Below are 11,476 nucleotides of genomic sequence, written 5' to 3'. Positions count from 1 at the left end.
GCAGTATGCACAGGAAATTGGGACTTGATTACTCATACTGTAAAAAAGTAGCTCAGCTGTGGAATGAAACTGTTTCCTTTCTCCAAGATTCAAAAGAAACTTGAAAATCTGTGGTGTCAATAGATTTAACACAAGCTTCAATGCCACAGTTAAAGATTGTTTTAATATCTCTGACTAATAAGATAATAAAAGTGGGGAAAAAGTAATAAAAGTGGTGAAGATATTATAAGGCTAACTAGAGTCAAAGCACAAAGCTGATCTCGATCAAGACTTCTCATTCTTAAGTTTAAAAGCCGATGCTCAGTTCTTTACTTGGATAATAAAGGTACTCTGTGATTGCTTGCAGTAAATTCACGACTGTCTTCCCTCCGAGTCACTTGAAAAGTTAGACACGTGCGCTTGTCAATGATGGATGTACAGAGGTTATGGCAACGTAAAAGGCCCCAAACCTAAAATTAGTGGCCGCGTGTCAAGAAAAATTAACTCCCGGGATCCACTGGCCTTTGTGCAGGTGAACAAAAGAGCCATGCATCCGAATGAAGCACCCCTCAGCCGTGACCGAGCCCCTCTTTGTCTCAGTGGCAAGCCCACTATTGTCCTTCCTAGCTCTGATGTCTTTCTCTGCCTCACATGGCTCCAGACACATTCTGGTTAGATTTTACAATGGAACCTACTAATACCTCAGCATGGTGTCTTGAAGACCCACCTTGGTCTTCCTACCTGTGTGGAACAAACCCCACTTGAACATAATGTGGGTGGTGAGGGTCTGTTATGGGGGTGGGGAAGGTCACACATAAGAGAGGAAGTAGGTTAACGGTCACCAAGGCACAGGGCTGATGGGACTGGGGCTCTTTGGACATGTTGACACTCGGATGTCATGGCTCACCAATCATATTCCCTCACTGGTTGGAGGTTTGCAGCAGATGCTTGTTGTTATGAATGATAAAGGATTGGAGAGGCTGGGAGGTTTTGTTTAGAGACCAATCTCAGGCTCTGTATTTGTAATTTGTGATCTAACTTCTGCGTAATGAAGTTTGTTTTAAAGGTTTTTTCTGATGGATCAAATCATCACTGATGCAGAACTTTGTGCACAACAACCCATGTGCCTTGAGAAGCTCAATTCTGGTTAGGCAAACTCATGAATTTGGACAATTTCTATTTATGTTGAAAACATGTACTTAGTGGGAGATAAAGGAAATCTCCAAGGGTTGGTGTCTATCAAACATAGATGGAGGATTTCTCAATTTAAAAACCATCATAAATTGTTTAGTGAGGTGTTGGGCTACCACACACCTTGAGAACAAATTCAACAGACCATGATATTGATTCTACAAGTTTATGAAGTCTACAGAAAGGGGAAACACCAATCTTCTAAAAGATATTCCCGCACTTCGTGTTTGGTGATGGTGTCAGAGTTATTGCCCACAACTCTTCTGTAAGTACTCAAATGAGTTTGAGATCCCGTGACTGTGAAAGCTGCTGAAGATTTTCACTGTGGGCTCTCATGCTCAGTGGATGTGACTATTGTCATCCTACAAGAGACCGCTCCCACCAGGATTTTCCTTCCATTTGTCACTCGTCTGTACATCATTTATCTTTCTACCTGTGTCAACAATCTGCAGAAGTTGTGACAATTTAATCTCACAACTCTACCATGGGACTTTTAGAGAGGGATTTCCCAATGTTTGTTAGTCAGTCTTTAAGATTTATCCCTAAGACCACACCACACCTTCTTTATCTCTTTCTCTCTTTCTTTTCCCCATCGGAAATGTCTCCAACAAAACACTAGTGATGAAAGGGTGAGCCATTCAAAAGGTTACTTCAGGGGGCCGGTTTTATTAGTATCCAGGTAAACAAGGGTATTTATTCTTATTTCTACTTTGAAACTGTAGCTCTATTGTTGTACCCATTGTTGATTAACTATATTGATCACAATACTTTTCAACAAACAAGTTACAATTTGAAATTCCCATCTTTTTTCTCATTAAAACATGTCACAAATGCAATATCAAAGGAAGAGATCAATCATTTTGACCAAACAGTTCTTTTCCCCAACTTTTATCTTGCATGTCTTTCTGCCAAACAACTATCCAAAGAATGTCACCCTGACCCCCAACCTCCCAGAGAAGCCATTCTGTCTTCTCACCCTGCCCCCAACCCTAGTACTAACCCCTGCATCCTGCAGTTTAGGGTTAGTAGTGGTGGTCAGTGTGTTAGTGGAGCTTTGTGATGTGGGTGGGAAGAGGGCTGGGGGTGGGGCAGCAGTGTGGAATGCTGTTCTGCTGGAGGGGGATGGGTTGAAGGTTATCCTCATCAGGTTTACCACTCAAACACGCAAAAAAGACAAAAGCTGCATTAATCAACTGTGTGTTTTAGGCAGAACAAAGTGAACAAACTGCTAGTTAGAGTTGGAACACAAAGCTTTGTTGTACCTGTGTCTTTATCAGGTGAGGTTTAAGAATTACCTTAAATACCAGACACCTGATAAGTATAATCTGGCTCTGATAATGAAGAATGGGGGGATTTCTCAAGGGTGTTGTCTCCACAGGGGGTGGTTTGGCCTCTGGGGGTGTAATATTTCAGGGTTTATTGTGTTCTTCCCGTAAGTGTAAGTTTGTGATTAAACTCACAGTTAATGGTTTAGCCCTTTTGTAGAAATGGGAGTTCCTGTGCCACCAAATGCTAATTTTGATGCTGAATTCTTTTCCCTTTAGAGCAAGTTGCACATGGAAGGCTTCAGTAGCCTGAAGGAGGGCGAGGCGGTTCGAGTTTACCTTCAAGAAGTCATCAAAGGGCCTGGAGTCTCAGCGAGTCACAGGACCAGGTGGTATCCACTGTGTGGGCAGCGAGAGGAGACCCAAAGGCAAGAAAGTCCAGAAGCGACGTTCCAAAGGAGACAGGTAAGCAGGAGTTAACTGGGAGAGAACAGGAAAGACACTGCACATGTAGCACTTAGTTAGGTGTAGGTACTGTGAAATGTGCCAATATCACAAAAATTGTTAAAATGATGTGTGAGTTGATTGCCTCTGTGGGGGCTACATCTCATATTTTGGTCACATAACTCCATACAAGAAGGCATTTTGCAGAAAATCTGGCTAGAAAACTCTAATCTGTCTACTGCAATGCTATTAGTTGATCATCATAAAAGTGAAAATATTTGTTTTATGACACAGGGAATGTTTCAGTAGTCCACAAAGCTCTCATAGCAGTGTTCCATGTGAATCAGGTATACAAGGGTTATTTTAGCTTGTCCTTATTTCCCTTCCTTTCCCTCGACCCCAACCCCCACCTCTATCCCCAGCAAGGGTCACACCAGCAGGCTTGACGTGTGACCTGGATCAATAACTGTTTAAATCTGCTGGCCCTGGTGAATTCACACCCACTCCATTCTTTTTGGTCAGACTTGCTCTTCTGATGCGATTTGTACTCCTAACTCAACTAATAACTCAACAATCTAAAGTCACATGACAAAAGAATTTCATACACATTATAACAAATATCAGGCTTGTGTCAGCATTTCTCTTAAGGAAAGTCATCAAGTCTTGACACAGTAGCCACAATGACTGGGCCAATTAATCAAAAATATTATCAAAAGTGCACGGGCTAAATTTTAGAGTCTGTACTCTCATAAAATGCGTTCACACCATACTATTATAAGTGAAGCATTGTGGGGCTGTAGAGCTGGTAATGTGACAATGCATAACATATTTATGTATTTTCCTGGGAAATATGAATGTAGAAACTGTCCCGCATGATGCAATCAGTTCTTTTGCCCAGTAGTTACCAAAAGCCATAGTTTGTTTTGGTGGCACAAGAAAAAGTCTTGCCCACCCAAAAGTGCGTTTTTATGGTTTCTTCTGAGTTTAAAATGTGGGTGATACTTTAAAAAGCCAGAGCCGTGTTTCATGTAAAGGCAAAGGTGAAGGAAGGAGAATTGGGGATCTTTTTCGGGGGTCATTCCTTGAATATCGATGTAGTTCAGGGTTAGAGGTGTATCAACTTCACCCTCTGTGTCAGTTGTGATTAGAGCCAGAGAGTAGTCACTGTGAGAACAGAGATCATTACCACCTCAAAGAGCTCTGGGAGGCCCAGTGTCATTCAATAACTCTCCCTAGATCACACTGATCATGGATACGGTATTGTTCGCCTCTAGCATATTTGATTATGCAACATCAGTTCGTGTTTTGTAGCCTTATTTATGCTTGATCGCCTAGTTTTTTTGTGACAGATAATTGGGCACGTCACAGAAAGGAGTAAACAACATGTATGTGCTCCACTTTCTGGGTCTCAGTCCAGGGCTTTTTCGTCAGTACTTATGTTTTTCAGTTCGCTTTTCATAGATCACCCGTACCAGTGTATATGTGATTAAAAGAAAGGAAAAGCTCCTGTTCTTTCTGCAGCATTGGTTGTTCTATAACTTCATGCTTTGGTGACTATATTTGAGTGATAACCCAACATCTCATGAGGATGAGGAAAGTATATGTATGTGTTCAAGTTCCTAGTTCAAAGTGCAGGATTTTGCGAGTCCTACTACTGTTTGTCAGACCACATTAGTAGACCACCTCTGTGAATGTATATATGAGTGAGGGAGAGGAAAAAGCTCCTGTCCATTTAATTGATAACAGATGCAAGAGCCTTAGCAAGGGGGTGAAAGGTCACTGTTGTCATGGCAACCACGTATGAGTAAATGCAAGAGAGCTGGGGGCTGGGGATGGAATTGGGGGTTAGAGAACTGAAGAAAGGGTGGAGTGGTGGGTTGTGTGTGTGTGGTTGAGGGGGGGGTCAGGGTTTCAGAGGTCATTACTGCAGCTTTCTTAGACAAAGGGACCACTTCCCTTTCCCTCCACTTGCCTCCTGATGGATGCTGATGTAGGGAGCTCCTGTGATGTGATGGTATAGACCTTGACACCACCCCAACAGCCACTGCCACAAAGAGGCTCTGACCTCTCTGCAGCCACCCCTGTCCATAGCTCATCTGCTACTACAATGGTGGCAGGGGGTCCACAGTGGCACAGAGTGGCCACTGCACGCCCACCACCCATCTGTCTTCCCACCCTTGCACGCGTGGCTATTCTGTAGATGATGTTCAAATAGAGGTAGCGGATGGCAGGCCTGATGGCTCCTGTTGACCCCTAATAGTGCTTCATTTTCTAGTTCAATGCCAATGAAACAGACTTCAAACAAGGACTAACTGACAAATGGAGCAAGCTGTTCACAGTAACTTGAAATAATATCGGATACTTCCTTGTGCCTGAATCTTTAAACTTCAAAGAAAGTGCTTTGTCCTAGAAATTTACATTTTTGAGGATTTTAAGATATGCTTTGAGATCAGTACAGATGAGGAAAATGGTATGTACTTTTCATCAAGTACTGTACTTAGACTGTTGAGGTTCTTCTATTTGACTTGAGGAGTTACATGCCTATGTTTCAGGAAAAATGTCTTTTGATTCCGTACATTGGTCTGACAGCTGTAGCTCATTTTCTAGGGGTACGCGGATCTATTGGCTTAACATCAGCTATTGCCAACTGTCATTTCACAAATAGCAGTTGGACTGGATTTCACTAAAAATGCCTTTTCATAAAGCTGAGAACAGGCCCATTTTTCTGAGCTCATGAAGTCAGTTTTTCAGAGACCTGCACTTCTCACAGGATGATAATGTTGCAACCATGATGATCTGACAAGGCACTCCTTTTAATACTGTTGATCAATCCTTATGTATGTTTTTAAAGCGAGGCTCTGAAAGCAGATGTTTTCTCCTTGCAGTTGACAGTGTGGTATTAAAATGTTTACTTAAATAAAGGAACTGGAGACTCCTTCCATCAATTCAAGATTACGGCCAAGCATGTCATTAGGTTAATAAAACGCCCAGCATTATTTGTTTAATTAAATTACACTGTTTAAAAATATGTAAAGTGACATTACTTTTTACATCCTCCCAAAAAATCTCTGAGTATGCAAATATTCTTTATTCGAATGCTTAGAAAAAATTAAATGGACATGTTTTTTAGTATCCTTAAAATTTTCAGGGCATGTATGTGACGTTAAACACTTCCAACTGGAATTAAAATCTTATCAAAAACTTGCATTATGTCTGTCCTGTGACAAAATGTTTGGTGAACCATAGAGTAATTTTCTACCTTCAATGAATGTGAAAACATTGCATGACTAATCCATATTTCTGCACAGTGATACTGACAATTATAAAAGACAGACCCTGTTTGTGGTTGAGTGGGCCTGTTTTTGTCACAGAACAGTAAGTGTGACCTGGAATGCCCTCTCTAGGTTTATGAACTCCTATTATTCCAAACCAAATGTTGCCATCTAGTGGCAAACTTGCGCCACTAAAGCACATCACATCTGATTTCTGCTCACATCTGCTCTTGTAGGTGCTACAACTGTGGAGGCCTGGACCACCACGCCAAAGAGTGCAAGTTACCACCTCAGCCCAAGAAGTGCCATTTCTGCCAGAGTATCGACCATATGGTTGCCAACTGCCCAATCAAAGCACAACAGTCCTCACCAGGTTCTCAGGGAAAACCATCCTCCGAGGAGGGGCACAGCCACTCAGTACCACCTCCCGAAACTTCCGACTAAAGGAGGATTCGAGCAACACTGAAGCCGGGGGAAGCACAGAGGCCAATCAAACTGCTTTGATGGAGAGATGGGACACAGATTCCCATGCTGACTGTTGAGGCGGCTTTTGGAACTACCTCAGGTTAAAATATTTGCTCATGCAGAATGTTAACAATTTTTTTTCTTTATTATTAAGTGTTTTGTTTCTTTGAACTTGGTGTAACACTCAGGAATACTGCTGTACTATTGCACTCAGGATGCTTTCTAAATGTATAAATCACTGTTGTTAGAGAGGCTTGAGACTAGTAGTGAACAATGCCAAATAATGGATTACCTTGATGACTTTTTTTTTTTTTTAGAAGCAGTTGAGTTTTTTTTTTTTTTTAAGTTTTTTTTTTAGTTTTGTTTTTTTAAATACTGTGCCTCTCTTAAAGGCATCATACCTCTTGTATTTTTGCGTAACAGTCAGTGTTTTAAATATGGAGCTACACTTTGCTGCCTTACCATTTTTGTCTTCTTCCTGACTGTTACACTTCGCTATCCGAAGGCAGAGATGTGATGGTTAGTACCTCTGTAATGAATGTTAGTTTGCATACCGCATGGGGAATGGAAGGGCTCTTGAACACACATGGGACGTGTTTAAGAGCATATAGCTGTAGGCAATGTAATGGCATCTGCCAATATTGCAATTGACCATCCAATTTTCCTGGGGCCAAATGAATGTCAGACCAGAAGTTGATTCTAGCTTTTGGTTGGTTATTTTTGTCATTTCATTATGTTCATCCAGCATCATGCTGGCTGTCTATGGCTGCATTCACACGGCAAACCTTTGTGCTCAATTTGGATTTATTGCTCAGAGCTGCTGCATTTTGGTTTGTTTTTTGAAGATGTTACTTGAGGCATGCTGTTGTATGGATGTACGCATGAAAGTTGGGAATTTAGTTTCATTTTTAAGTTGATGTGCAGTGCAAGACAGCACATTTGGAAGTAAATGTTGGCAATGATAAAGAGAGCCAGATTTTGTTTTAGTTTATCAACAATAGGCACTCGCCAGCACAAAATTGTGCTTGTCCATCACAAGTGTCAAAAAGTGGCATGAATTCCAATAGAACTATTATTCAGACTTAGGTTGCATTACAAAAAATCAGTCCTGTATCCGACTGAAAGTGACTTGAATCATATGTGAAAATATCAAATTCCAGCTTATTTGTGCTGTTCACATTCATTAAAAAACTGAGACACAGCGTAGCAATAAATCCAGTTTTGCCTGCAGTGTGAATGTAGCCTAAAGGCACATAAGTCTACCTCATTGGTGCATGTTTGGTCTGCTACCAAGACATCCTAACACTGATGGTAAACCAAATACTCTGCTCAAAATACAGCTTTTGAGATTGTGATTTGACTTGGGATGAAATCAATCCTTTTGCACTACAGTATTTACATGGGGTTACCATCAGTTCCATTTTATTTGCAAGCCTGTGGGAGTTTTCTTTTAATCCCGTTGCCCATCTGCAGTATATTCTTGTGTGGTGGCTGCTGTGTTAAATACTGCTGCTTTGTAATTGCCACCAGTTGGATTTGATAGAATTCCATCAAAACTAACACTATATCCAATTCATGTACATTACCTCTAATAAGATACTTGACCTGGACTGAGTTACTGAAGGATCCAGCTAGCTCTCCTCTTGATACTTGAATGAATGAGGCAGAATCAGACACCCCACTGTTGCCAGTGGGAAGGCTGGTGTCTTTTGTTAATATCTAGTGAGATCCATTTTTAAGTAGTTATTTAAGATAATATCTCCCTATAACCCTTTGTAGGGTGATAGTTCAGGAACACCAAGCCTGCACGGAGGAGCATGTAGAACTAGCTAGCTAATCAGCATTTTACTCCCGTTTTACAGGAGAAGCTGAGAAGACTTTTACACCCAATTAATATATATGTAAAATTATTTTTTAAAAATCATACTACTTATTTATTTTCATCCAAGCGTGCTGCAGCTTTTCCTTCTGCTCCTGTTGAAGGCTCTCCACAATTAATGTGCTAGTAGACATCAGACATCTTCCAAATTTCATTCAAAACCACATATCACTTTAGAAAACTTAAACGCATCTTAAAAGTCAAGGTACTTGTACTACTTTGTACAGATATTCTTGATTACCTTCAAAAATCAATGTTACAGTCCTTAACAGTAATTCAATGTACAGTGTATTCAGTGTGTAACAGTAATATATTGCGACTAAGGGTATCAATATACAGAACATGCTCTACAGGTACATAGTATTATGAGGAAATATGAAATTTAGCTTGTTTTATTTCTTTTGCTTTCCTTTCCTTGTATGTATAATTTTTATTTTTTTTTTCATGCACAGTGAGCCTTTCAGAGGAGAGGCCCATTGTAGTAAACACAGCATCTATCTATGCCAAAACCAATGCAATGTTATTCTGCACTAATCACGTGTAAGATGCATTAATTTCTTTTTTATCTTCATTTTAATCTCTTTTGAATATATGTTCAATTTTATATATATACTGTTTTTTTGTTTGTTTGTTTTTTAGAATTTCATAAACCGAAAAATACCTCCACACTTTGGCTCATCTCAGGAATCGCCAGTCTGAAAACTCAGGGAATAACAGATTGATCGAAAAGGAGTCAGAGTGTTTACACAAGATGTAGGGATTAAATATGTATCCGCATGATGTGAAGCATAGAACAAGGGAGGCAAGGTTAAAGGGGCTTTGTCTACTTTTGAAAATCTTGGTGCACCGTTTCAATGTTTTCTGTTAGAATAACAAAATAAGAGCATACATTTTCTTTCTTTTTTTTTTTTTTTTTTTTTTAAAGCAACGATTACAAATGACAGACATTGGTTAATATTGAGATTTACTACTTTTTGAATGTTACATGCTCATAATTTGTCAACTTTCCATGCACCCAGATGATGTTTATCATTTCTCCTTTTTGACATAACATGCCATGATATATGATATGAAGAAAAATGTTCCCCTTTTATTGTATTTTTCCTCTATAATCGTTGTAGATGGGGATGTAGTAGAATATTGTAAAGGGATCGGGGCTAGTAGAATATAATCCAGGGGTTGTCTCATCTCAACACATGGCTGATACATGGTGTTTCAGACTATCAATGCTTTTGACAAAAAAAAAAATGTCACAGATGACTCAACACACACGTCTTGTTTCAAACTCATTTTATGCTGCAAGATGGTGTTTAATTTCCAATCTTACAGTAAGGGAAAAGGCTGTTTTACAGACTCAGGGAAAAGATTACTGAAGTACCATATTAGAATGCTTTTTTTTTTGTACATTAAATTGATCAGTTACTATTGCCATGTCATTATGTTCAAATGTGAACATTTTCTTTCCACGACAAAATGACACAGGAATAACTTTTTGTGCATCAACCTCTGTAATGTGTTTTTTTTTTATCCTTTCAATCTTTATGTACAACTTAACAGTGATTCTGCCACAATTTCCTGGTGTACAGAGTGCTGATTTTCAGCATTTTGAACTTTTAAGTACATTACCGACATTCTGAATGCAACAAACCTATTTAACCCCTCACTGGTGTGATTTTGATTGTTGGGCGTGAGACGGGTTAGATTTACCTTGAAAATCCAGGGACCTGTCAGACTATACACTCAGGGTAACATTTGAAGCGCATCAAAACATTCTGTATCAGTTTGCTTACCTGTACTTTTCATGGTACATCTTTTTTGACCATCAGCCACTGAACTTATGATGCCGTGTCTTATCTGATAAATGGCTAGATCTATTTCCAAAAGAATGTGCATTTATTACTGATGAATGTATCAATGTTTACTGCCATAGATCTACCATTATCTTGATCTCAGGTGATTTAATGGCTAGTTTGTCTATGATGAGCAGCATGTAGGCTTTTCAGAGTATTACTGTGGTAATGTTTCTATATGTAAAGACTTGCTCCATTTCCTAATAAATATGTCAATATCCATGTGTGCTTTTGTGTCTTTACTGTAAAAAATGACATTTATCTTTAGCTTCAATATTCATTTTGCAGGTTTCATACTTTGTAAGATAGGCTATATATATATATATAATCAACATATAAATTTATTAAACCCAAACTTCTTACAAGTCATTAAAAGGTGCACAAACTTACTAACGAAAATATCACGTCTATTCTCTTGTTTTTCCTGTAGCCTAAAGAATCTGCATTTTTCTCTTTAACCCTTTCATGCATAGTGTTCACTCCAGAGGACAGTTATTCTACAGCTGTTCTCTTGTATGTTCACAGGTTTTATTGCTTTAGTTGCTTGATCAGCCAACACAGTGGACACTTATGCACCATCCAATACACTGCAGTTCATACCATTACTGTAACTTTGCTGTTCTTGATAAATCTGATCTGCAATAATATGTTTGAGTGTAAATCAATAGTTAATTTTTAGACTGATTTTTTTTTTTAAAGACGAAGTCTTTTCTTGCATATTATCTTCATGAGCTAGGAAGATTATTACTGTTTTTAATTATTTAACCCTTTCATGCATGAATTATGAGAACCTTAGTCAAGATTTTTTTCTTGAGTGTTTTTATTCCTCCTTGGGCATAAAAACAAACAATGTGATCGAGTTTTTTTTTTCTATAGAGTTACAAAAGTATCCATGCATTTCATTTTTGAAGTAAATAAACGTGTTTAAAACCCACTATCAGAAAGTGATATGAAAACAATGAAATAAAAACATTTTTAATGCTGCTAATCTGATATCTTCTCACATTTTAACATATTCTAATGCTAGTAATTACTCACTTCATGGAGATAATATGCAAAAAAAAAAACTTTTTTGTCTAATAAATAACAATTGATTTACACTAAAACATGTCACTGCAGATCAGGTTTATC

General features: G+C 38.9%; 1 pseudogene; it reads left to right on the top strand.

Annotated features, from left to right (window-relative positions):
• Positions 1–412: 412 nt before the first annotated feature.
• Positions 413–6,595, top strand: LOC115435813 (protein lin-28 homolog A-like; annotated as a pseudogene).
• Positions 6,596–11,476: the final 4,881 nt, after the last annotated feature.

The sequence above is a fragment of the Sphaeramia orbicularis genome, chromosome 16, assembly GCF_902148855.1.
Source record: "Sphaeramia orbicularis chromosome 16, fSphaOr1.1, whole genome shotgun sequence".
Classification (NCBI taxonomy): domain Eukaryota; kingdom Metazoa; phylum Chordata; class Actinopteri; order Kurtiformes; family Apogonidae; genus Sphaeramia; species Sphaeramia orbicularis.
Note: the sequence above shows the minus strand (reverse complement) of the source record. Positions and strands in the feature narration are given on the sequence as shown.